At 39.1% G+C, this 26726-nt stretch overlaps 3 long non-coding RNA genes across 13 annotated transcripts; 1 reads left to right on the top strand and 2 right to left on the bottom strand.

Moving 5' to 3' along the window:
• Nucleotides 1-93: 93 nt before the first annotated feature.
• LOC147758460 (uncharacterized) lies at nucleotides 94-24158 on the bottom strand. Of its 11 annotated transcripts, none has more exons than XR_015327145.1 (4): nucleotides 12109-12440; nucleotides 4487-4544; nucleotides 3641-3654; nucleotides 94-1962 (listed from the first exon to the last, which is right to left on the bottom strand). It is a non-coding gene; the product is annotated as an uncharacterized LOC147758460 (long non-coding RNA). The 11 variants fall into 11 exon arrangements; XR_015327124.1 differs by lacking the exon at nucleotides 12109-12440 and adding an exon at nucleotides 8646-8718; XR_015327150.1 differs by lacking the exon at nucleotides 94-1962 and adding an exon at nucleotides 9662-9865 and having other exon boundaries at nucleotides 3498-3654; nucleotides 4324-4544; nucleotides 12223-12440.
• On the top strand, nucleotides 12577-13424 carry LOC147758461 (uncharacterized). Its single transcript, XR_015327165.1, has 2 exons — nucleotides 12577-12736; nucleotides 13189-13424. It is a non-coding gene; the product is annotated as an uncharacterized LOC147758461 (long non-coding RNA).
• Nucleotides 24159-24877: 719 nt separating the features above from the next.
• LOC147758459 (uncharacterized) lies at nucleotides 24878-25896 on the bottom strand. Its single transcript, XR_015318958.1, has 2 exons — nucleotides 25741-25896; nucleotides 24878-25159 (listed from the first exon to the last, which is right to left on the bottom strand). It is a non-coding gene; the product is annotated as an uncharacterized LOC147758459 (long non-coding RNA).
• Nucleotides 25897-26726: the final 830 nt, after the last annotated feature.

Genomic DNA, 26726 nt, shown 5'->3' with positions numbered 1-26726 from the left:
CTAAAATGCTTCTAAGCGTGGTGACTTGACAGAATAGGGAAAAACTATCGTGATTTTTTTGGCTTGTCTCAATGAAATATACCTAAGTAAACATTTGGAGGTCTTTCGGCCTTGTTTAGAAGACTATGAGTTCACTCAAAGTCCGAAATTGTTGATTTTTATTGAAAATAATTTCTAGCCGTTTCTCTGCAGTTACCCTGAATAAGGTGGGGTTATCGTTGAGCTTGTTTGAATTCAAGTTACGGTTGCGGAGTGGCGCTTCAACAAAGCTGGAAGACCACAACGAAGTTTCTAAACATGAAATGGTCTTTAATTTTTGGAACGAAAATAATCCGCGTAGATTACTGGTAAAATATAGCGCACATACGAGTTTGGAAGTTACCACATGTGCAATTTAGAATTTCCAAGTTTAACCACGCTCCGAGTTTAACCACGATGCAGACGACTCGTACAATTTTCCTGACATTCTTAACGGCGCTTGCGGGTGGCAAACTTCTTGCTAGAAGATGTTAGGAATAATTCCAGCGAGTTAGGGCAAAACGAGCCAATTTATCTGCATGCTAAAAAATGCATCAAATTTCCTAAGTTTTGATGCCGCATGAATGTAACTATTATTCTGGGGCGGTGGCCTAGAGTTTTGTCTATTGCTAGGTAAAAATAGATTTCTTTGTAGCAGTAATACAAGGTGTATACCCTGAATGAGCGTAATTCAGAATGAAATCGCGCATTAAGAAAGGAATAACGGGAGTCACGCTTCGTCTATAAGAGTCTCTTCTAAATTTTGCTACCAGTAAGTCAGTACCAAAATAAAACCCTGTTAGACATCTTGACGTTGCGGTAACAGTGAAAATACGCTCTGGATGTCATATAGTTCGAGTTGTTCAAACACCCGCTGATCTATAATGAATCACATGGTTGCTTTATAGTAAATACGATGAAATTTGGCATCAACCTTCGAAGAAAGCCAGTCGTCTCAAAGGTTTTTACCGTCTTAGGTCGCTGTAGCGACAACGAACAAGTTAAGCGATGTACTTCTTCGCGTGTCTAGTACGCTAAGTAGATAGTCATATTAAGGACAAGTGCATTTGTTTAGTATCATGATAAGTCGACGATAGCACTCTGAAAAATTACTGCAGTACAGACAATTCTCTGATTGATTTCTTGAACTCGAATAAAGATACATTGAAATTGCTATGAGAAGCATAGTTAAAAACGATAAGGCTTTTCAAGCAGAGCTGTACCTCATCATTCCGAAGGTCGGTAAAACGTATGTTCAACTTTGACGATATTCTTCTGTTCCGATCACCATATGATCCTAACGGTGCTCCGTCTAGCCTATCATCTGCCTTATTTTGTGCTGGGCATAATCTATAACGTCGCTATGTATTATAAAATTGTAGATATTCTATTATTATTATTATTATTTATATTCGAGAACATTCATACCGTCTTCTGGACAAACGGCCTTACAGACTCGTGAAAAAAACTAGAGAAAGGCGACCGAAAATAACTACTATACCATTCGATACGTGCTCCTGGCCACGAAAAATGGTACTTAGCTAAAGGTATATGGAAGGTTGAAACGAAAATCTCCGCGCTTTTGCTTAACAGAGAATATTATTTTTTTTTTCCTGTGACGATAAGTTATTATGTTTTGTATTTCCTGCCATTGTTCGCGACTTTTTCTTGTCCTTCGATCAAATGACGTCTGCCGTTTCGTCGAAAGGTAGCAAGTTTCGTCTCAAAAGGATTCTTCAGTCACATTTTGAGTCCTTGATCCATGTCGAAGGCAAGACCACGAAGGTGATTCCCTATTGAACAGGAAAAAATAAGGTGGATTTCCGTCGGCGTAAGATCCAAAGAATATGGCAGATATAACGAAACCTATCATTCGAAGTCCAAGAACGCAGCGATGTTTGCCGTGTACAGACCCGCGTTCTTATGAATGTGGTTTTTTTCCACCTGGAAGATCCATATTTAAGGAGCTCTTTTAAGATTACATTCACAATACAACACAATAATATTAAAGCACGCTGAAAAGCAACAAGGATAACGGTATACCGAAGTAAACAGCAAGTGAAGGGAAGCGGAAAAACAAACATTTTTCTAAACGCCACAACTTTAGTTTCAACACAATTATAACATATTATATAGGATGTTTTAAAGGTTATCAGTAAAACGTTTCATTTCAATTAACTATACATTAAAAAAGATTACGTTCATCTTCCCTCATTCTGTTTAACAGGCTTCACAGAATACATGATCATAGTAGCGAGATTATTCTCTTACTTCGTTTCTCAGACAGCGTGTGCATTCTATGTTCCTGGAATCGTAACCTATTCTGGTGCACCATGCCAACTCCGTCAAGCCGAAGATGGCGAAGACGTCGGCGGCGATAGATCTACGACGAGGAGGTTTAAGACCAATTACGACAAACCGTCAAGTGTTCAGAGTAAATCGACCCGCAGAATAATAAGTGGTTAGGCTGTTTATCCAGCAGCAATAAGATATATGCCCCAACATCCAAAATACTCGCTGGTAATAACTAGTTAACAAACGACACATTTACGCTAAAGAGAACCGCTTTTTATATATAGCACCTAGATGAATGTACCCTAGTTGTGAGGCAATCCTCTGAGTCTCGATATTGCAGTCTTGAATGAAAAATGATCGTCCAATTAGTCTCAATACAGAGAAACCCTTGTGATTTTCTAAAGGTCAACCACGTTATGAGGTTCAATCCCTACGATCTCATCCCATTTGTGAGCTTTGACTTCGGATCTCCACAGTAAACCAATGTTTAAACGTTGAATTAAAATTAAAGTACTACTTTTGCTTGTGTGGGATGTTTCCTGTCTCTGCTTGTAGTTAGAAAGAAACATTTTATGTTTATTTAAAAGTTGCGTATGTGCGAACACCTGCGTTCATTACTGCACTAATACCTATTTTTTACAGACTTCAGCTCCTAAATGGTCCCACAGCCCATGCTACCCAAACGGCTGGACGCACCGTAAATAGCCCAGTAAATTTTATAGCTAATCACATATACATAATATAACAATTTCGCTTCTACTGCTACGTTTCACTTTTGTTAAAACGTATATTGGTGTACACGTAAGGACTAGCCGAAAGCCTATTTGTCTGTTTTGAGGGACCCAAGCTTGCACCGCTTTAATACGCTCTACGGACGGTAGATAATCCTGTTTGGGCAATTTTACGCATTTTTGTGATCCTACCTGTTATCTTGCACGCAAACTAGACCAAGAAAGTGGGTGTACTTATTCAAATACGATAAGCTTTTATCTCATCAATCTCAATTAAATGGGCACTTTCAAAGCCTTGTGTGAAATTATCACCCATTGTCAATTGAACTAGAACAAAACATGTTTCGTAAAAAGTTGTCTCACATGTCGAACTAGTGAGTATAGGGTTAAACCATCTGCCAGGTTTCTATTAATTACCAATATTCCTTTTAATGTCATCAGGATAGCACCAAGGACCGATTAGCGGCATTTTTATTCATTATATGTTTAATAAGCTAATAACGTTTTTTTATAGCACATGAATCCTATAGCATCAATCAGCCGATCAGCCACAATTTCCTGGACCTTTAATTTGTAGTCGCCACTCGGATAGTTACCGGGAATGAGTTCTCTGTGAAAATATAACAAACAGCAAAAAGTCATCTTTAGAATTAATACAAACATCCCTTTGCCTACTACAGGTTTAATGAAAAAAGAAAAAAAGCTTAGTAAGTTAGATACATTCGTAAATATAATAGTGTCATTAATCAGGAAATAGTTATCTGACGGGTTACAAGTTCTTATACTTTGTTTCTGTGCTTTTGAACAGCTCAGTACAGCAGATGCTTACAAGTGAGCACACGTTTCGGGGTAAAATGATTTTTTGCATTTATAGAACTTTATCCATACTTTCCATCTATTTCACTAGCCGGTTTTTGGTTTCCGCGACGCTCAACAATTGGTTTGTAACAACAGCCAACAGGGTTTGATTTCAAACAGAAAAAATAAATTCGGTGTTAATTACTATTTTTATTACTTATGTCATTATTATGAGATATGTTAGCGATAAACGGCGAAACCAACGATCTTTGCTAATAGGTGACGGGATCGTAACTTGGGTAACGTTTTCACCGATTATATTCACGGACTTGTCATGGTCTAGGTTCAAATTCGGTTGTAGACATATTTTGTTTTTCCTGGGAGCGTGTAGAGTAGTAACTAATAACTTAAGTACCGAATGTAAAACGCGAAAAGCGTATAAGTTTATACAAATTCGTTTCGTATTTATCGAAAATATTACCTTTTCAAGGGCTCTTTCTAGTTTGGATAGCTGAAGTCCTTATCAGGCGACTTATTTCGTCTGATATGAACTGTTAGCGGTCAATTTACGCTAGAACGCTTCCTCCTGCAAGTCTTTCTCCTGTCCTTTCTGGCATAAAAACCGTTCTGATCTCTATACATACCCCTTGCCAATTAGATGTCGTTGAACGGATTGTTAATGTTATATGCTGGTTGTTGAATCTGAAAACAAATAATAGGTATACAAAACTTAGTATTTGCTGATTACGTCTGTTACTTAAGGAAAGAACTAGGTAAGGGGGAACAAGGGGTTCAAAGCGTGTTATGGGTTGCTGGCTGTAGCTTTGAACCTCCAATAAACAAGTAGGTGCTTTTTTCGCTCATCAGTATCTAAGCTTTGGTTTATATCTCAGCAAACCGTTTGTAGGCAGGATACCCTAATCAGCAGTGAATTGTTCTTGATTTCATAGGATCACTCTGCGCATGCTACCATATCCGACACATGTCAGAGATGAAAATTCGTAAGACCTACTATATAATACTATTTAACTGGAACATATATAATACTGAACTGATCTAATTTAACAAAACACTACCAATTTACAGATTTAACATAGTCGGCCTTAAGTAAAGGTCGAATTTGGATCATTTCAGTGAGATTGACAACTTCGAAGGCTGTGGTCGTAGGGCAAGAAATCTTTAGGCATGAAAACCGAATGTACCTTGTGACCCATCTATCGCGCTATTTCTCAAGGACGAACCACATGGTTCTTATATCTAGCCTTCGTTGTATATTTCCACCAGTGTCTTAGTATCTACATAAGCGATTTGTAGCCAATATGAAAGAAACGAATGCCTTAATATTCCCAATTGTACGTCTATTACTCGTTAAGCACATCCCTTAATACGCAGAACGACTACTGCAAGCGGTACTTATATAAGTTAGCTTATTTGCCCAAGACAAGCCCTGAACTCCGGGGGTTTCTGTTCCAACTTGAAACATCGTATTTTGATTCGCTCATTTCAGCATGTCTTGACTCCGCGAATCGGAATATTGCTGATTGTTTGCCACTGACATTTGTACATTTAACCATCGTTTGCCATCAGCGAACTTCCTCAAGGGAACTCATTGTCGTTGACTTCGTTAAAAACGTTTAATTCAAGACTGGCGTGATGTTCTAGCATACGCTTTCAAATCTAGGATCCCTGCACGCCGTTCAGTTTTTATTGCACCTTTTTAAATAACAAGAAGATGTTAAATTATAGTAATAAATAGACCGTGCCATTGTTCCCAAGCTGTCGAAAGTTCCTAGTTAGAACTCAAGCTGCAAACTTAAGTGTCTGAGTTGACAGAAAATTTGATGTGAAAAACGGTAAATTGATTTTTATTCCTATTTCATAGCTGGACAATACAGCCAAGATGATTCCCAAATGCGATAGATAGATAGATAGATAGATAGATAGATAGATAGATAGATAAATTTTATTGAGTTAGCTAGGAAAAAAAAATAACATAGACATTCTACCAGATGGTTGAGCGGCTCCTGAAATTTAGGTAAAACCTTTTATATGAGCGCTTTCTTCTCTACGGAAACGGGAAGATTGATTATAAAGCTTCGAAATATCACATTATCATTAACACGATATTCTTTATTAATAACAAGCCAACAGTATCAACGCGATACGTTATTATTATTATTATACGCTGTATTAATGACTCCCGAAGCAAATATAAAAATGTATTTTCAGCGCGAGCGATACCTTTTTTTAGCTATTAAGTATATATTTCTTAGATCAATTCTTTCGATATTAACCAATTAGGAGTTTAGCAACAAATGGTATTGACGTTGATCCAGGGATGGAACGAAGGGTCGAATAGTGGCGTCTCAACTAAGAGAAAATATCCAACTTTAGACTGAATATTTTCAATGACGTCAACGCATTTTTTTAGCTATGGCTTTCATCCGGGCGAGCAATCATCGGTTCCTTCCTTTAGATCCGTAATAAAATAGCTCTACAAAGTGGGACGTACGAATCTGGGAAAACTTTTGTAGACTGCTGGTCAATACAGACATGCGCTCACTGGCTATTCCATCTGTCAGAGCAAATCTAATTATTCCTGGAACAGAGCAGGAAGCCGACTAGCGGAAAACAGTATGTTATTTTCGAATCTTAAGCTAGGATCAGCTTTTATCTAATGCATTTTTTTTATGCCCGAAATCGGCAATGTGCGCTAGTGCCAATCCAAGAAAGATTTCCAAGATGCAAAATTTGTGGACTCTCCATAAAGAAAATAGCAGCTCTAGCAACAAATGGCTACTTCTGATACCTCTAGATCATGCAGAAGTTAACGATCGTTTTGAAGAGTAGAACCTGTAGTAGATAAGCTTAGTAGTAATGTAGTAGAAAGTAGATAAGCTTAAGGTTAATCTTGTTAAAACTCTCTGTGTGTTTTTGCATCTTTTATATTTTTGCTAGTCGTCCCGAGCTGCTTAATTCCTCAAACCTTTGGCCCAAAGTTTGTTTCGACGGGAACTTTTCGTACGTACCGTATTCGAGTGACACGTCAGCTAATTCCTACCAACCAACCAGTATCGCTTGAGGTACAGCCGCTCATAAACAATTCTTTGTCAGCAAGGGAATAAATATTCTGAAATTAGCTAATGAGTGATCTGAATTTTGAAATCACAGAACCGGCAAGCAAATCTCAGAAATGAAGAGAATTTTTTATCGCAAAGGTATCGCCCTTAGCCAGCGCTTCGGTTTTTCGAGCCACGATCTATCAATCTAGTAACAAAAAAAAAAACTGTCAACAAAATTAGTATTTATTGTCATTTTACTCTAATGCACTACATATCTATAAAAGTGAAAATTAGCCTTTTGGGTAATATCCATTCAATTTTTTATACTATTCTTTTAAATTCGACACGTTTGAGAGAAGACAGTCGGTAAATGTTTCATGAATTAGGTGGGAATATCAACACATGGCTATTAACAAGCATCCTGAGGTCAGTAAGATGTACTTGAAAAGTAAGGGTTTGGGTACACATGTACGGAGTGAACGTCACAAATAAACACGGCGTCTCATTGTTTTGCAGCACAGGACAATACGCAGTTAAACAATGACAAATCTCCTCACGAAGCTAATATCAGTGACGACGAACTGTGTGTCTACATCGGTGTAAAGCACAAAATTGGAAAAAGCAGCTCCGATATTCATCTTAAAAAGATGACCATTTGCGTTTGGTAGGACTAGAAGGGTCCTATACACTGGCGAATCCTATAGCAGAAGAAAATCATCAGTCGAGATCTGTATATAGCCCAACCGCATACAGCCTGAAGGCTATTCAACCGAAAGAAAAAAAACCTCACAGACGACGTAAAGTTATCCTTCTGCACGACCATTATAGACTGCGTATGGGAAAGAAACGCCGTGTAAAAGTTCGACCGATAATTTTTTCACACGCATCATGCACTATAAGTCGTGCTTTGACCTTTTCCAATCACTGGCAAATAAAATTAATGACCGTCATCAATCAGTGAACAAGGCGACTGATGGAAACCCAGCTGGAGAGATACTTCAAAATCACCTGAAAATTTTCTGCCATAGAATAGGTAATAATGGAAAATGGTTATGGAGAGTAATAGCAAATATATAATAAATTAATTTGTTGCTCGAATTCTAGAGAAACGTTGAGCCTTTGGGTAGCTGAAGAACGGCCCTTACTTGGGTCACAATCTAATATAGACACTGTACGCCTTGATGGAAGTTGCCCAACACAGAATAGAGTAAGGAGTTTTAGCTTTAGCGGTAGCAAAGTGAATTGAGAAAATGGAAGGTATGGTAGCTTTAGGAAATGCTTAGGGGCCAAGCAGTACACAGCGTCAGCTCTACCGCAAGAATGTAGGGACCGAGACGTGTTGGGGATTCGAAGACAAGCTCGCGTACTTTTTTTTTTTCGGAGGAAGAGCTCAAGTCTCCCAGACAAGGGTTCTTAATTTTTATTAAGACCCGAAGGGAAACGTTCGAGAACTTTGTTAGGCAAGTTAACGTTGCCTGAGAATGAAAAACAAAAAAATTCAAAACTTGACGTTAAGATGCCGAACTCACAACGGACGTTAAAGTCCGTCGCTTTTGCTAATTCTATCATCGGTAAATTCATGTGCGGGCTCAATTTCTATATTCTGATAATACTGTATTATCGTGTATTACTGTACACGATATTCTATGTAAGTCATTAAAATCATTTGAATGACTATAGTATTTGTTATTGTAAACATTGACATAACCTACCAAATGTTAGAAACGGTATTAGGGTGTACCTATCACAAATGTGCTGCATAGTGAGATACGCCTTTTATCCCAATAGCTTGCGTGTCTTTGGTATTTGAACAACTGGAAAATGAAGAAGACGCTTCTGTTATCAAAAGATTTTTTCAAACCTTTTCTCAGACAGATACTCTATGTATATATATATGTATATATATATATATATATATATATATATATGTACGGTAGGTTTCTAACTTCTCGGGCGATATCGATGTGGTGCGGAAGCGTTTCGAAGCCTCTTTAGGAAAAACTGTAGATGGCAATTTAATGGGTATTCTCCTCTGAAAATCAACAGATGTAGGAGCGAGTCCTTTATTTTTTGACCCTATTGTATGGGAACTATATGGGGATATAGTTCCTTGTACCCCAATCAACGCGTAAATGTATTTGCCCACGTTTCAAACGGAAGGTCCTTGGGTGGTGCGACCTCTCGATCCACGCCTGGGAACTCATCTACGAGTTTGATGGCCTATCTTGACCAGCGAAACCCTTGACGACACCCGTCTCTTAGATAGATATCTATTCTTTAGAACTGACGAGCCAGGAGCATTTATTTGGAAGAAGGGCATTGGATAATTCGCAGCGACCAAACGCGTTCTACGCATAGTACCCTCACATAAATTTACTGGATTCGTTTGATACCTTATTAGATTCGTTTTCAAATATAAGACCAACTTTATCTACCAGAAGGTTAACTACAACACCATATCAGTTCCCTTCAAATCAGTTATACACATTTCTACCTAAAGACCCGCTCTAGAAGAAAGCTCCTATTTGGGCTCATAGTTCCCACTGTATGGCTACTATCCTTTTGAAATCACGATAGCAAAGAGCCATATTTCTACTAAATATAGGGTAACATCTCGAAGCGATAACTCTAAACAGGAGGTCAATTAGGTTTTGTTTCCTTGAGCTTGTTGCTTACGATATGCCATGATAGTAGGTTTTCTGACCTATTAATAAATCTCAAGATCTTCATAAGACTATCTATACCCTAATGTATTACTTGATCAACAAAATTCATCAAATCCGCCAACATTTACGTATTCGACCATTGTTTGCGATCCGCAGACTTCCGTCTAGTTAAGTCGCTGTCGTTGACCTCCTAGGAAAGGTCTAGTAGTTCACGCCAACTGTGACTCCCAAAACTCCGCGCTCGAGAGTTAGCTTGTGAACATACTATTATCTCGATGTTCCACTCTGCGCGTACCTTGTTAAATAAAAAAAGTAAACATGTTTAACTATGTCGGTGAAGTTAATCAAGAAAGACGGGAGTGAGATGCGCTGTATACGCAGTCCCCAACTCACAACCAAATCTAGTATAGGTCATCGTACCTAAAATACCTGGGCAAATTATATCAACAAACCGTTATAAAGCGCCGTATGTGCCTAATAAAGATACTGAAGAATTAAGACAATGATTAGTTGAGTGCTTATGAAGCAATACTTCACTAGGCGACAACTCTTCTTCTCTAAGTTCATCGTATATCGCCGATTCTATTTCTAACAATCGCCGTTTGAATCTTCTACTCCATAAATCGGCTGATTATTGCGTTCCTTTCCCATGCCGTTTTGTTCCCTAAAGCTAGCAAGCGTAGTCTTTGGTTTAGCAAGAACAACAATAATACATTCCGGTTAGAGCCTTTAGTACGTAGATATTAAAACTTTGCAATGTATCATGTAAAAACGACATGATACAAAGCTATACTTAAAGCATAGTAGCAATTTGATTCATCTCACTATGTGGGCCAAATAAGTCGTCCTCTGATCTCTGACCTTTACCTGAAATATGGGTATTGTTGACGATGACTCTGGTTTACATAATAACTGAGTATTTTATAAAGGCTACGGGAACGAGTACAAATCTGTCGCCCATCTTACTGTTAGCGCCGTCAAGCCATGCTTTGAAAGCCAATAGACAAATGCTTTATTCATTGCTCGCGTGGTTCTATTCATAATAATGAAGCTAGTTTGGGGTAGTAAAGGGGGCAAACTAAGAAAATGGGCACAAGAAAGTAAACAACTGATTAATATACAACAAGCAGTTCGGTTCGAATCGTATTGCTTTGGCTCTGTAGTGAGCACTCCATATTTTACCTGCATGCCAGTTATTGTTTTCGAAAGTTTCAAATTGTCGAGACCTGCCATACTTAACTTCGCTCAGCATGTTAGTACTTCTCGATTATCTTAAAAACGAGAGTGTGTGTGTTCATTTTAGGGCTCGGCAATTGTTTGCATGAATATATATATGTAAATTTTTTTTTTAAAAAGATATTATTTTAAAAATAATATACATTTTTTAGTAATAGTTTTTCATAGTTTGCAGGGGCTTAAGATTTATTAAGTACGGTATTATCGTGCTCTGGTTAGCTAATTTGATTATTAAGTATACCATTTGTGCATACTATAAAATATTTTCATTTTTATGTCATAATTTTTGGAATCATTTCAAATTCTGGACTAAAAGTTTGGAGTAAAAGTCCTATTATTATTGTAGAAAGGGTATCATTTAAAAATAGGACACGTATTGATACTTAAATCAATTCTTTACTGCGAAGCGATCTAAACGTGCTGAAATTACGACTAGAAGTTGACTTTCCAGTTGTTAGTAAAAGTAACAATTTGAGATCTTAGATAAAGCTTTTTTTCGTAGAACGGATGTAGCCTGATTCGACTGCCGAATTCAATTATACTAAACGATGTACGAAGATCTGATTCGTGAGGTGCTTTCGGTAAAAAGTTGCTGGACATCAGAGTATGAGCGTTTTGGGAAATCACTCGACGCACATAACGACACGGCTTGAAGGACAGCATCCAGTTGGCCTACATACAGGCCATGCAATAATAATCTATGTAACGCTTTTGTAGCCTGTAAATATGTTTACAAAAACAAGCTCATGAATATGAAGTGCCAGATTCATTCAATGCATCACTATCGCAATTTTCAAATTTCGATTCAAATCGTTCAAAAACATTTTCCAATTTGGTGGAAACAGAAGTAGGGTGTTAGGGATAAACGGTCTTTGACACGTTTTTTTTTTTTTTTTTTTTTTTTTTATAGACTACGAGGTTTTAACATCATTTAAATATAATTTGACGTATTTTTAGCTCAACTGTGGTAGTGTATATTGCAAAATCATATGCCATGAATTATATTTGCAAAAACTTTATCGAGGAAATTGACGCGCTAGATCGCCTGAGCATTCCATGAGGCCTCGCAAGAAAAGAGTATTTCGAAAAGTGGCGCAGAAGACAAAATTACCTTTTTCTCCGGCTATTGAGCTGCCCGGAATTAAACAAAGAAAGAAACAATAGCTTTTGTTAGTGTAAGTAAATATAAGTTGAAATTTATAAGCACTTTGCTTCCTCATTGATCGAACCTTTTCGTTAACTGAATTGCATTTTCCGTAATTAATGCCACTGTTCCAAGACATGCCTTAGCTTAGTCCGTACCTCAAATTTCGAGAGCTTTTTCATGTGACGCGTTCCTAGAATGCTCTTCGATGAACAGCCTACAAGCACTATAAACGCTAGCACGCAGCTACGCATCACAAACGAGTTACTCACATTGTCAGCTAGGTGTCGTCTCATGGTAGCCGTACTCATAGTTGCTTTAAAGTGGCCAGTATATATATATATAAAGATTCTTCAGCTTGGCCTTCAAACCTAAGTGGGATGGCAAGTCGTCAAAAATAGCACGTAGGTACGTTCGGTGCCGATTGTTTTCTCAAGCTTGTTGACGATCGGCTAATTACGTATTTAAGAAACATGCCACTCCCTCAGACTATAGCCTCGTTCTTTCCGTACGTCCCGTACTAAAGATCACGTGGTTCCGTCATGCGGCTTTAGCTGTTTGTATCTTGTTGGCATCATTTCCCTCAACAGATTCCGGATATGAGATTCAGGTGGACACGGGAGAGGAGTACAGTCGCTTAGGTATAAATAGCCCGGCAAGAATTCGCAATAGACACAGAAGCGGTCACTTGACATAGACGAGGAGCTCAAACAGCGGCCGACAGAAAGTAAGATAACCATGTGTGATGATTATGAGACCCACGCCGACAAGCCTCTCGACCCCGAGGTGAGTGCATGACGACAACCTTTCTCCAAACGAATAAAAACAAGCCCTGATTTTGCTTCAGTCACAGTACACCAGGTAGATAGCTGGCGTACTTCAAACGTATATTTTGGTAGGGACGTAGGTTATGCGAACTCCCAAAGATTTTAAACGAGGGTAACTAGTCTATATGGAACTGTATATCCGACAAAACGAGCTTTAGTTTGGCTACAATTTTTCAAATGGGCAGACTATTCTCAAGCGGAGTGCATAACACTAGGATAATGTCAGAAATCAACCAGCTTACGTTTGCTATTCTATCTCGAAACTTAGCATTTACTTGAAGGAATATCATTTAAGTTTCGATGTCGCGAAGAGTTAGTTACCGTGTGACACTTATCGTTGTTCTATTTTCGTGTAGAAATGTGCCCTTAACTCAAGCAACGATTTTTTTATTTATTTATTTACATTTTTAGATTCGTAAACTGATTCTGGAGCGGCGCGCCAGCCGTGAGGCAGATCTTCCTGAGGAGATCGATGGGAACAGGTTTACAAGGAGGAAATCTGTTGATTACAGAGAATGGTCGAATGCGCAAACGCTAGCCGACCTGCAGGACCTAACTAGTCAAGCTATTCAGGAGAATAAAAATGAAGGATAAATGTCTTATATACAAATAACAAGTGATGTGTATGAATAAACAGTCACATAATAGCAACGGGTTATTTCTTATGCAAAATGCTCAGAGCGAGATAACTATCTGTATTTCTGAGGATATTCTCGCAAGCTATATAACTGTAGAAATCTGATAAACAAACGATTGAGATTTCGTCGTTCCTAAAGATTAAGCACAACTAAACTGATGTAACAAATATTGGGGGGGCAGGGTATTAAAGTTAAGTAGCTTCAATATAACTCGAGGAATAATACTAGAAGTGATGCAGTTTGAAGAGGGGTTGTCTAAGAGTTTGGGAACTGTCTCCTGAAAGTTCCTTGGCAAACAGTGGCAGAGTTTTCAGCGCACGTCGATTAAAGCAACAGTAGGTTTCCAGACTAGTGCAATAAAATCAAATTTAACTTGTATGGTGGAACATACGTTCAATATCTTCGTATTCCTATAATATAAGTTTCAGCATATGAAAAATGCAATAGTTATTATCTGGCTTTTTTTTTGTCGTCCAATTTTGTTCGATTATCCGGCTCCCTTCTTTCTTGGTCAAAAGCGTATTGAAATAGTCGGTGTGCAAAAGTTGTAGTAAGGAGCAATAGTAACACAGTAAGAAATATCTAACCTTGTACCAGGTACGGTGAGCCACTACTGACCTGTGCAACGTTAGACGAGACTGTAAGTGATTGCCTTTAGCGAGGAATTAGAATTATTATTAATTACGAGAATTAGCGAAGTACTATCCTCCGCCGCAATTTGTACTTTTTGTTATCCCGTATTTCATTCTTTGCTAGGAGACTTCTCGCCTAGACGCCTATAATCCAACGGGAATATATGGACGTCAAGTGACGATGTTAACGTGACTTGTTACAAATGAGCTGTGCAGTTAGATCCGTTCTTCAGTGCTTCCTCCTACTTTAACAAACATGAGATGAAGATATTCTCATTGCCAATAAACGTTGGTACCTTCAAATTACCGAAACACTTTTTTAATTGTATACAGACCTTTGCCTTACACTTTATAATATAGCAGCACTTCAAGGCCACTTAAAATCGCTGTGTCCGTAAGTAGTAAACATATTGCTCGTAGTATATTTACCCCTTAATTTATGATTTGTGCTGTTTAGCAGAACGGCTAACCTAAACTTTTCAGATTACTCTTATCGTTTATACTGCTCGGTGTTTTACATTGTTTTGAATAAAATAAAAATTTTCAGGATAATTCAATTCGACATTTGGCTTTTGGTTTACAGGTAGACAGGCAGGTAAAACCTTGGGTTTCGTAAGTAAATTCCGAGAAAAAGTGAAACTTTCTGTATAGCGATGCCACTTTTTTTTTTTTTTTTTTTTGTAAAACTCGTCTACTAGTTTTCAATACCGTCAAAATGCCATTTTTTTCGACAGCTTTCATGGCTAGAACCGTTTTATTCATAAAATATCGTTTATCCAAATATCTGCTGAAAAATTATGGCATTATCTAGAACCACAGTGTAGACGTAAACAAATCTCTAACAGATTATTATATTTGGGCAACTAGAAAATAAGAAGGCAGCATTGCACACTCTTTTGGAAACTTCATATATTACAAATTCCACCTGTCGAAAAGCTGTTTCAATAGCTACTGAATATCTGTACCGGAATAGGTCAGTGTCTGTAGGCAGTGGCACAGAAATGCGTTATTTGAATGGTAGTTATAACAGGAATTGTGATAGGTCTTTTTTACACAACAAAACAGTTTATTCTGGGCGCATTATGAGCACACTCGACCCAGTGTATAGGCTTTTATATGAGCAATTCTAGGACTACCTTTGTTTCGGTCCTATTATGATGAAACTCGTCACGACCTTCACTTCCGGGATTTCTCTACTGCGATCGACGAATCTGTTTGTTTACCTTTTTCCTTCAATTTGTCCCGGAACAATGTGTATGTATACATTGTTTAATTCAAGAGGTCTTCAAGCTACAAGCTTCGAAGAGCATTATTTTTGTTTTGCTTTCTTCCCTGCTAAATGTTATTCGCAGTGGACATTAGTGCACAAAAACCGCGTTAGTTTTGATTACATTATACTACTGATATCCCGTGGGATAGCACTGTATCTTTGAAACAGATAACTTTTAGTAGGATAAGAGTGGTCTTCCCCTGAATAGGTCAAAGCATAATTCACGCGCAAACGATCGACATAACATTAGCTGTCCTTTAATAAGTGTTCCATTAAAATACAATTACGGTCTTTAGAGTTAACTTCATAGTCGAAAGAGCTAGAATCGTCCTTGGGGTGTGCTACATTTCTCAATTACGTTAACATACTACCGCCATACTATTAAGGCTATGCACAAGTGAGTAAATTTTAACGTGCACAAAAGTAAACATTGTCGCCGATATTTGCGTTTATAGAATTAACGAAAGCAAGGGAAACACTAACCGTGTTTCTAAAGCTGAACTAATAATGCCTACTATTCGTTCACACAAATTTCTATTGCATAGAATACTTTCCCAAGATTACAGACTGCAACGACGGACAACACTTGACGATATTAATTTAAATTTGGTGCCGTCCCACATGAGCGTCTATGCTTGCCCAGCAACCTTCACCGGGCATCATAAGAACAATAATATTATTTGTTTATTATCATGACAAGCGGCATAACTAAGAATTTTGTGCTGGCATGCGTGGTGTCCTCTGTTCAACGATGTGTTGTATTAGACAGGGCTGATGGTCCGTCCGGAAAGGGTTTTCAATCATTTCCGAAAGACATCGTATAGATAAACCAACGAATACATCTAACTGGCCCGTTTTCAAGTGGCGTGACTGAGCTCAGTCTTTCGTACGAACGATACAGAACGCAAATAGCACATATCTGTCAGTAAGCCTATTTTTAGGCTTTGTCTTGTTTGTGCTATTACCACTTCTCTGGCACTGGATATACACCGCTACGTTAGGATCTCTTTCCTTTGCGATAGTGAAGCTCACCGCGGTGGGACATAATGCGCTTAACAGAGCAATTTTGAGAAATGTTACATTTGAAGCGTCTCGAACCAAGCAAGATGACAACTAATGACTACTAAATAAAGTTTGTTGTCTGACGGGAAGCTGACGGGTTTGTTAGCTGTCCTGGCTTGTTTTGCGTATGTATGACGAACCGGCTGGTCAAATACAGCGATACAAATGTTCAAGCGGGAGCTAAACCAGCAATAATTTCCAAACAGGAGCGTTGAGCTAGTATCAGCTCATTGAACTCTAAACAGCTAGCTTTAAAATAAGTATGCTATCAATAGTTATAAAACAGCAGAGTTTCTTTGTATTACAAATTCTATAAAAATAGTTAAATCTGCTTGATGTTTCCACTAACTCCAGAGCGCCGAGTTAGCCGCAAGGCGGGTTTTTTTGAGGAAGCCGATGGCAACCGATTTACGAGGAACAGGTCGGCTGACTATAACGAGTGATCTGATGCGCGAACATTAGCAGACATACAACACGTTGCTAGTCAGGCCGAAGCAGATTGAGCAAATAAATAATAAGCGAACATAAATATGCAGATGGTGTCGTAAGTGTATTTCGCTTTAATTAAGTCCAGAAACTTAATGCTACCTTCGTCTTGATTTACCCCCTATGACGTAAACCTTAGACCTTCAGACCCATTGCCTATTTACAAAGCCAGCAGTAATGTACAGGGTAAATACTTACATCAGACGTCTTATAAGCAACTGCTAGATACATTTGTTAGTATCAAATTGAATAGGAGACATGGGATCGTACACACCACAATGCGAGCGTTCGTTGATGTTTTCCAATTAGTTTCAGATGGGAAAGTCGTGGGCATTGAATCTATCCACAAAGAACATCTATTGGCTTTGATTTGATTTTCTCTAAGCAGCATATTTTACATCATTATTTTTGTTTATATACAGCGAAATTCTAAGTAAAGATAAGCCTGTGAAATTTCAGTGCTATATCCCTTTGCCCCATTTTTCCGCGAGTTCGCTAGTGTATTTTTTTTTTGCTTTTATTGGCCATTTTTCGACTGGACGGCCTAGCTCAGGCTATCGCTCCATTTGATGACTGAAGCAATAGCTTTGTGATAATAGTTGACGATAGCTTGGCAAGCGTTTACATAAAAAGCAATACATATTAAGACGCCTTATTCAATTGTACTGTTTCAGTCATTTGATTAAATTACAACAGCACTTTTTTCGCATAGGTTTTTAATAAACAAATAAAAACATCGAACATTGCCAAAATAATCGATTGTAGCACGCTCAATGTATTCAATGCTTTTTGCAAATATTAAAGGGATGTCATTGAATTTATCGCAATACTAACCCACCTAATGACGGCTCAAACAACTGCTGTTTTTATGTGTATTGCTGATGCTCTTCCGGTCAATGATAGGAATAGCTGTACAGTGCCGCCGCGATAGACGTCTCGCGTTGAATACGCTTCTGGGTAATACTAGTCATTAATTTTCGATTAAGCATATAGGTCTTCTGTGGATGCGTCGGTACTCGATATACCACGTGAAAAATCGATTCCGTAACCCACGGGTACACTGCACCGCAAATATGCACACATAGTCGAATCGAACTCAATTGTGGAAAAAAGCTGCGAAATACAACAAGCACATCTAAAGGAGATCATCAAGCTAAAAGCTGCTTGGCAAACGTATTTTTATTAAATTATGGCATACCTTTTTGTAGACTAAGTCTGCCTAGTCTCTTTTCTATCTGTATTCCCATATGACATGAGCATTAGTCCAAATACCTAATACTTCTGCATATGTAAAAACACATCACCCTGTAATCTATGAGTCCTACTTGTAGCTTGAATGTTACAATTAACAGAGTAAATGGTCATTATCACTTAACTAGAACATGGGTGTATTTAGTTTGACCGTAACTATTATCGATACATAGTTCACTACAATGTAATCCGGCCTCATGTCTGACGCTTCCAATAAATATATGAACTATTTTAACAGAATTTGGCATATCCGGACATCGAACATGCGTACAAGATAAGCAGTGAGTACGACGACCAGATACTTAGTTCTCGATTGTCCGCTGCGCAATAATCGCACATTTTAATATACAGATATAATCAAAATTTCGCGAGTATCTGTAATGAAGTGTTGGCCATGGGATAAACAAGCTCTTATTTAATCTTTAAGATTGCAGATCCCACCGCGGCCCCAGAATTAGAGTTAACTCTTATATTTATATGCTATCTAAATGACGACAATGCTTTAAAATTGAAAAAAAAAACCAAAATGCCTGCTATCTATAGTTTAGGTCGTTGAAATCTTCCCCTGAAGTACTATACTTCAAGCTCGATCGCTAAGCAACTCAGCAACGATTACGTCAGTACGCACTGGCTTAATATAATAATAACGTTGTCAACCATGTATCCAATTTACCCTAGCAAGGCTTGAAAGTATGAGGCAGTGGGTCCGAGGACCCAGTCGATAAGGGAACCCTTTAATCTAATCTGATGCGATATAACGCGCAGACGAAAGCACAAGGTGGCAGCTAGCCTATATTTTAATCGGAAGACGCTGATATATGGTGGATGAGTTTAATATCCGGTGCTGGGAGATCTCCCTTATTAACACCACTAGCAACAGCGTATCGTCACACTAGAAACAGAAGAAGGACCCACTACAAATAAAGGTAGAACCCTGAAGTTGCCAAACTTTGCTTCTATTATGATGTCTTGACACCGTCACCTGCCAAAAAGAGCCGATCAGCCTTCGCGGATAGCAAAGCTAAGCTGACGCTGGAGCAATGTAAGCCCGAAGGGCAATCTGATATCCACTACGGCGAAGATCTTAGATAAGTGCCATTAAGTGATCTAAAATAACACTTAAGCCTGAACGGCAGCCGTAGTGTATAAAACACGAGTGGAAAGTACGCTTACCCGTCACATCTCGGGTCACTGTCTGTATACACGTATGAGTGCGTGATATTAATTAGGCGCCTTCTTAACAAGTGGCTTAGGTAGGTAGGTAGGTAAAATTGCTTCTGTATATCAATACATGCCGTATAGGAATATACCCGTATATTTAAACTCTTAATATATTAAACACTCTCTCTCCCTCTCTCTCTCTCTCTCTCTCTCTCTATATATATATATATATATATATATATATATATATATATATGTTGCGGAGGAAGCATCTATATCATGCAACTTCCCTTAAATACTTCGCTATAATTTTTTCACATATTTCTTTTGTACATCGTGGTATAGTTTTTCTCGTTGATTGGTCCTGACGATCATGTCTTATCGGCTTCTGTGTATTATATATAAATAAATATATATAAAAACACAAAAACATCTTGTAGATGTATATCGTATCGTATTAGAAGAGAATTTTGATTTGAAAAACAGATTCAATAAGATAGAGCTATTAACTAGGAGCAGTCTGTCGAGGCTAACGCATACATTGCAAATTTCGTGAGAGAAAACAAAGCTATGGGATCCTATCTTCCTAGAGGTTATCCTAGCAAAGGCAAAAGCTGCCAGCCGTTCCATGTAACGTAAACATCCCTAGCCACTATCGAAAGCCACTAATTTCAATCGGTTTCGTAAGTATCCTCTGTAATCAGACTTACAGAGTAATGCCTCTTATGCTTTGCCGAAGCCTCGGCCACTACAGCTGTACTTTCTATATAATATATGTATAATTACTGATAAATTCATTGAAAGATTTGAGCTCTCTATTTACATGTCTCATTGAACAGCCGCAAACTACAATAAATGAAAATAGCCTAAATTCTGATCTATAGATAAGTATGATTTTAAATAGAAATTAAGTACTATTTAAGCGAAAAGTTGCCTATGGTCGATTCGGTTGCAGGGTACAGAAGGGTGAAATCTCTCTCTCCCTCTCTCTCTCTCTCTCTCTGTATATCTACATAACTAGGAAAATTTAGGCATTTGTGTGGTTACTGGTTCGATAATACTATGTAAGAATCAGGAAGGCATAGTATCATGTCGCGTGACCTGTTGTCATGCAAATGATTTCAGAGGACATTGGGTTCATCCATCCATTTCTTGAAGTTTTGCTGTTTACGTCAGTTTTCGTTAATACGTATTGGCCGAGCTTCATTACTTGAGTAGATAGTCTAGCAGTTAAAACTTATACACACACACACACATCAAGTTTGTCTGCCCTCTGTTGATTTGCCCATTTCTAGTTTGAATTTCCAACTAAATGAATGATTCTGCTTGAAACGAGTTCTTCTAATACGACCGCGAATCATTGGAACTTTTTTGTACGGCTTAGTTATGCAAGATCTATTTTTATTTTAGCACGTTATCCAATGCCTGTGCAGCATAATTGATAATTCTGCTATGAATGATGATGTTTTTAAATAAATAATAATGTAAATATTCTACAACATTGCCAGCTTCTAGCTCTATCTCAGCTTTGTAAATTTGTTATTAGCAAATTGGTAATATGAATGATAGGTATATAATAGACGGTAGTGCGCATGATTTTTAGGAGCTCCTCATATTCTAGCATGGCTACAGTACCAAAAGGTACCATAACAGCCTGTCGCCTAATAGAATTAGGAAGTGTTCATGGAATCAATAATTCGTTCTCGCGGTAGAAAGCCCGTTTATAGCGTATGCTTATTACAAAGCATATGTGACAAAAGTGGTCAATTGCAGTGCGAGTCTGCGAATATGCCCGTGCTCTGTGGCAGAATTTGTTCTGTTAGGACTTCTGAAACTTCTCTATTTCGAGGTTTGAGGAGGGTCGATAGGCTTGTCGAGGGCTGAAGGCAATCAGAGGAGACATGTTAGAGTTATGGCGATTTAGGGCACCGTTCGTTCCGACCGACGCTTATCGATCAGCGTTCGCCTCTTGTTCTGAGCTCTTCCGTCAGCGAGGACTCGTATGGGCCATTCCGCAAGACGATTCGAAGGTGTCCGAAGTGCTTTTCCGGCCCTTATCATTTGTCCCCTTTTTTTGCGATTTTCCGCTTTTGACGACTACCGTCCCTTCTTAAGGATCAAGTTAGTGACTTGAAGGCGGGTCACGTACTCCGCGAAGCCGCTACGCGACTCAACCCCCAAAATCCCCGAAAAATGCAGCGTTTTTTTTTCTCACAGAGACTTTGCCGGCCAGATGCGACATCTGCGACGCCCTCTGTCGCCTCTCTATATCAGCGAGCGAACTGAACCAGTCACGTTTAGGATTTCGGTTATCACATGAACGGAAAGACAAACAATCAACAGAAAAAATAACGGAAACGATCCTTCGCTGTGAAATGTGTGATTTAAAAAAAGAAAAAGATATACTAGGCCACAAATGCGGCCTAGCCCTTTACCGAAACTTCGATTGATTCGCGAATGGTCAAAAACAGTTATATCATGCATAGCAGAATTAGCATTGATAGTGGTTTTTGCAACGTAACAAAATATAGATAATGAAAACATATTTTCATTGATTTACATATCTGTTTTTTTTTTTTGTAGCACAGAAAGCTCGTTCCCTTATCTGCTACCAGGGTAGCAGCTCGGATTTATAAAGTTTTTTCCCGTCTTTTCTAACCGTATATATGAATATTGTATTAAAGTCACATTTATTTGTGTATATGACTTATGGCAAAATGTCTGCATGTGAAAAAGGATTTTGGCTCACGACCTCCAACCATCGATACACTATTACATAAGGATCTGCTTCGCTCTCGCCCGTCGATTCTAGTCGACGCTAAGGCGGCCACAGCAGGCGTTACTAATTCCAGTAACTCCACGTACGCGTCTGTACGTTGCCATAACATAAATATAATGATTATACGTAGGTATAACGTATCGCAGTTCGGACCCCATATATCAAAGATAATTGAATCAGCCTTGAATATTTTCATTCGTAACCCATTTCATGCTGTTTTAGCCGTAGCCGCTGTACAATGACAGACGGCGCTTGAATTTGTGCCAGGCCGGCACTTCGGATCGCTGAATTCGGCGAGGAATATTGAAGCGATATTGACGTGGCACCGGCACCTGTCGTTAATAGTTGGCGGTCGCCGGAGGTCCGTTCGGAGAAGCAAATCAGTGAACGTAACGTGGTCAATCGTTTAGTGGGTGCTTAATTAAACACGTATTTGTGCGCGGCCGCTCTGGATACGATATATGATGGTATGAATGTGTAATTAGTTATGAGTGGAAAGGTACCAACTGTAGTATGTTAGAATATTTGAGATGTCTGCTCATTCGGCCCAAGTTGGCAGTCAGCGTTAGAGATTTTAGGGGAAAGCGAAACCACTCGAGAATCAGGGAATGGTCATTAGTCAGATTGGTATTGAGTTGATGGATCCCTTTTTCGTGCCGGACGTTGCTAACGCCTATCCAATTTGCAATGGAAGAAAGTCATAGTGAAAACCACTTAGCAACGCCCTCATACGTGTGAAACAAATATTTATGCCTAGTACAAATGGACCGTTTGAGGTAACACGCCTCGCGTGAACAAATACGTGAAAACCTCCCGCTTGCTGAGGCAACTACAGCAGAGCTAACATACGCTGAATGTTCTAGCAACATTTGCCCGTCCAAAAAAGATAGCAGACGAAGCCGTTTCGCGCGGCTAAAGAACCGTTGTTCCAAAAGCATCGGAACAGCGGGTCAATCTAGCGGCGTTTTAAAGTCAAGAACTTAACACTAGAGCGGTTCTAATGTGGAAAATGTTTTGTCAAAGTTAAGTTAATATTGCTATACGTTTCATTGTATAACAAGGTCTACCATACGATAGCGCTGATTTGATAACTTAAATTTAATTTTCGTTGCCTTTAAAATACTAGCTTTCCTGGCTTGTTTTTTTTTGTTAGACAAGCGTCTTAAATAGAGATTATTCTATACTAGAAATGGTTGCATGTTGCTGGCATTATCGCAGCATATAAGCCGACGTTGAGTTTTGTTTTTGTTTTTCCATCCGAATCTATGATTCGAAGAGACACGCACACTAAGCCACTTCGCAATATTTATGGTGTATTTCTACTATACGTAAACGTTTACGTCAAACAAAAGGAACCATTAGGAGATATGAAAAAATTCGTTGCCATCCGAGGGTTCCGTTTGAGGGAAAGTCATTTGAGTAGTTACATAGTCGACTAGAGGCTGGTGGTATACAGTAGCAAAGCAAGAAACGCCGATAGCGATCCGTACGTTTCATTATGTAGCATTGTTCATTTACGTAGTTGAGCTACAGTCACGTGGACACCGTACGCATACTAAAAGTGACCTCGCATCGGGACCGTCACTGAATGCAAACTATTCACTATCTGCCAGCGTAAGTGTAGCATTCTCTTGTAAACACAACACAATAGTAACGGCGTGTTATTTTCCTCGATACAACCGTCCGCTACTTTACAGTGCAGCTAAATATACTCTTTCGTCTATTTAGTAACACTGGCAGTAAGGTGATGTTCGTTCCTATTTCGAATTTGTCAGCAGTTTTTTTTTTTTGTTTATAGTTCAACCTCTCACGTAGTAACACAACGACCCGACAGACTGTTAACTCTCGTCCTGGGCTAAACACTACAAGGCAGTATCGAACGAATCGACCACAACACACGGGCAAGCTAATGAATTAGATCAGTAAATGACATTACGAATATGATAGGCTCGCCCTAATGACTGTCTCCAAAGTCATGCCATTGCTATGGAGCAATTAATGACGTCAGCAATACCGGACCGAAAGGGCTGTCCTAGCAAAGCAAAAGGATTTTCACCGAACAGCGACTGCGGGAGAAATTATTTGATAAACCGCATATAATCTTAACAACGGATGTATTTCGAAGCGCTAGTTACCTCCATCAAAGATCAATCTAATAGCTTACCTATTTTTGATAGACTCAATGCGAACAAACATCTAATACTAAAGAGATAATGACGAAGAAACGTAAATACGCCTCGATGATTTTTCCGCCGAGGTTTTCTGACAAATACAGCGATATGCTCTGCATTCATTTGATTTAAGTTTATTCCTCTGATTTGGCGCCTAGAAGCAGACGCTGCAGGCCTGAAGAATTCCTCCGGGATAGTGCAGGAGGATACTCTGAGCTACTTCAATTATCTCGTCCCCTGCATTGAGACTGACACCGGCAGCAGTGGCTATTGATATTTAGCTCACCGATGTTATGCCCGAAAGTCCCTTTTGCCCCATTCTAGATTTGCGCCACCTTGTTGGCCCGTCGCGCCTGTACCACATCAGTAGCGTAGAGTTGACGAAACAAATATCGTCAAATATTTTTCCTACGCTAGGACATTGCCACCCGTTTAATTAGCCAGTGAAACATTTACGTTCGTATGGGATTTCCACCATATGACACCATTTTATCAGCCGCTTAATTACCTTACAGCTTATCACAATTGGATAAACACAACAAAAAAGAGCCTAAACTAGTAAAGCCTTTAGTTCGTGTATGGCGTAACCGACTTTACTGTCACAGTAATCTAGACAGCGACGCAGATATACCTAAATAAAACACATACAATTACTAGGATCAGATAATTACTGAAAATATATTTAGTCATTATAGACATACAGCGTACTGACATCCAGGTATCTTTGTGACGCTTGTTCTTTACTCGTGATAGGTATAGGCTTGTGGTTTCGTAACAGTTTTCTCAAATCGCTCCTGCAGATCAGCCAGAGTCTGTGCATTAGAAAACTCCTTGTAATCAGTCGACTTCTTTCGGGAAAATCGGTTGCCATCAATCTCTTCAGGAAGATCCGCCTCACGGCTGGCTCGACGCTGCAAAATCAGACGACGCACCTGGAACATACCGCAAATACGTACGCTAAATGATAACATTAGGTGGACAACGTTGTCAAGAATGAGCCGCCTTTCATACTGTTTGAAGACACAAAAATGTTTATTTACGATCAGTGGATAAACGTACGCTTTGTACCAAAGGCGTCCTGCTTACCTAAGTCTTGCTGTAAAAACTAGAAGAAATCGCACTTGTCTATCAGATAATCACATCTTGGAATATAAATACACCGTAACAATATTATCTTTATAACAACAGGGCAAGAATTGGACGGGTAATCATACGATGGTTGGTAATTCTAGTTATATCTCTAGCTAATCTCACATATTCCAGTATCATGAATCACTCTAAGATCTCGCCTTATAGTAATAAAAAAATAATATCCAAACTGTCTGGGTATCGGGTTTTAAGTTGAAGTTTTTTTTTAATCATGAAAATTTCAACACTATGAGATAGAAAGCATTGCTATAAGGAAGAAGTACTGCTGTTCAGGGAATCATCAAAAGACATCTTATTCACTTATTTAAAGGAAACATTTAACGCAAGATTTAGTTTAGCTGTTAGACAACTTTCGATCACCCACCTCGGGGTCCAATGGACGATCGACGTGTGTTTCATAGTCGTCGCACATTTTCTGCTCTGCTGCAATCTTTTCCTTACCCTATAAGTATTATAGGTAAGTATTTAAGCGGACTAGGTTAGTATTCGTTTGCGAGAAATAAACTGGACGAGGCAGCTTATATAAGCACGAAAATGCTGTACTCTATGGGTTCAGCCATAATTGGAAACGGTCATCGTCGGGATAGGACACGGCATAGGTGAAGGGCCGCTGCGGCTGCCTAAACTGGGCGCTACCAGCCCTACCACTCCGTGCCACCGCGGTGCACCCACTCCCGTGGGACACCGGTGTTTTCGAATATCGCATGTAAGCTCACATTTCCTATTTTGAGACCGCATTGAAACTGGTGGCGTCGAGTTGTCGTTGCATAGAACTCATTCAATGGTTTCTTCGATGCCATTGGCCAGCTAACCGATCGGTTCGAGACTCTGCGGTCCACATCCCCACCTGACGCTCTGCCTATTGTGGGCACTCTCCCACCCTATCTGAGTCAGGTGGTGTCTTCCTGCGGGACGTCTTTGATGATTATGTTGAGACAGTTCATTCATCCTGCTACATAACCGTTTGCAACGAAGCTATGTACTGGCCGGTAAAAAAAATATTGTGAGTTGACGGTGTACTATCTATAGCTAGCTGCGATCTCATTATGGTGCGCACGACGCATTGAGACACCGTTCTCATAGAACACTTAGATTCGACTTGCGAGTCAAAGATATCTAAAATTATAATATAATATCCGTTACAAATGGGTCATTCTGTAGCGAAGCGTTGGCTCGGGATTATATCAGAGCTTATTCATAATTATCTTGAATGCGGAGTAAAGCTTTTAGATGAACGCGTTTGACGCAATCAAGCGCGCATACGAAATGCTATCGAACAGTCCTAAATCAGTTTAATGTTAAAAGCGATATCAGCTCTCAGACTACTTAAGCAGTTGCCCGACTGATCCG

The sequence above is a fragment of the Varroa destructor genome, unplaced genomic scaffold (assembly GCF_002443255.2).
Source record: "Varroa destructor unplaced genomic scaffold, Vdes_3.0 BEIS01000001.1, whole genome shotgun sequence".
NCBI lineage: Eukaryota > Metazoa > Arthropoda > Arachnida > Mesostigmata > Varroidae > Varroa > Varroa destructor.
The sequence above is the reverse complement of the archived record's forward strand: the minus strand, read 5'-3'. Positions and strand labels throughout refer to the sequence as shown.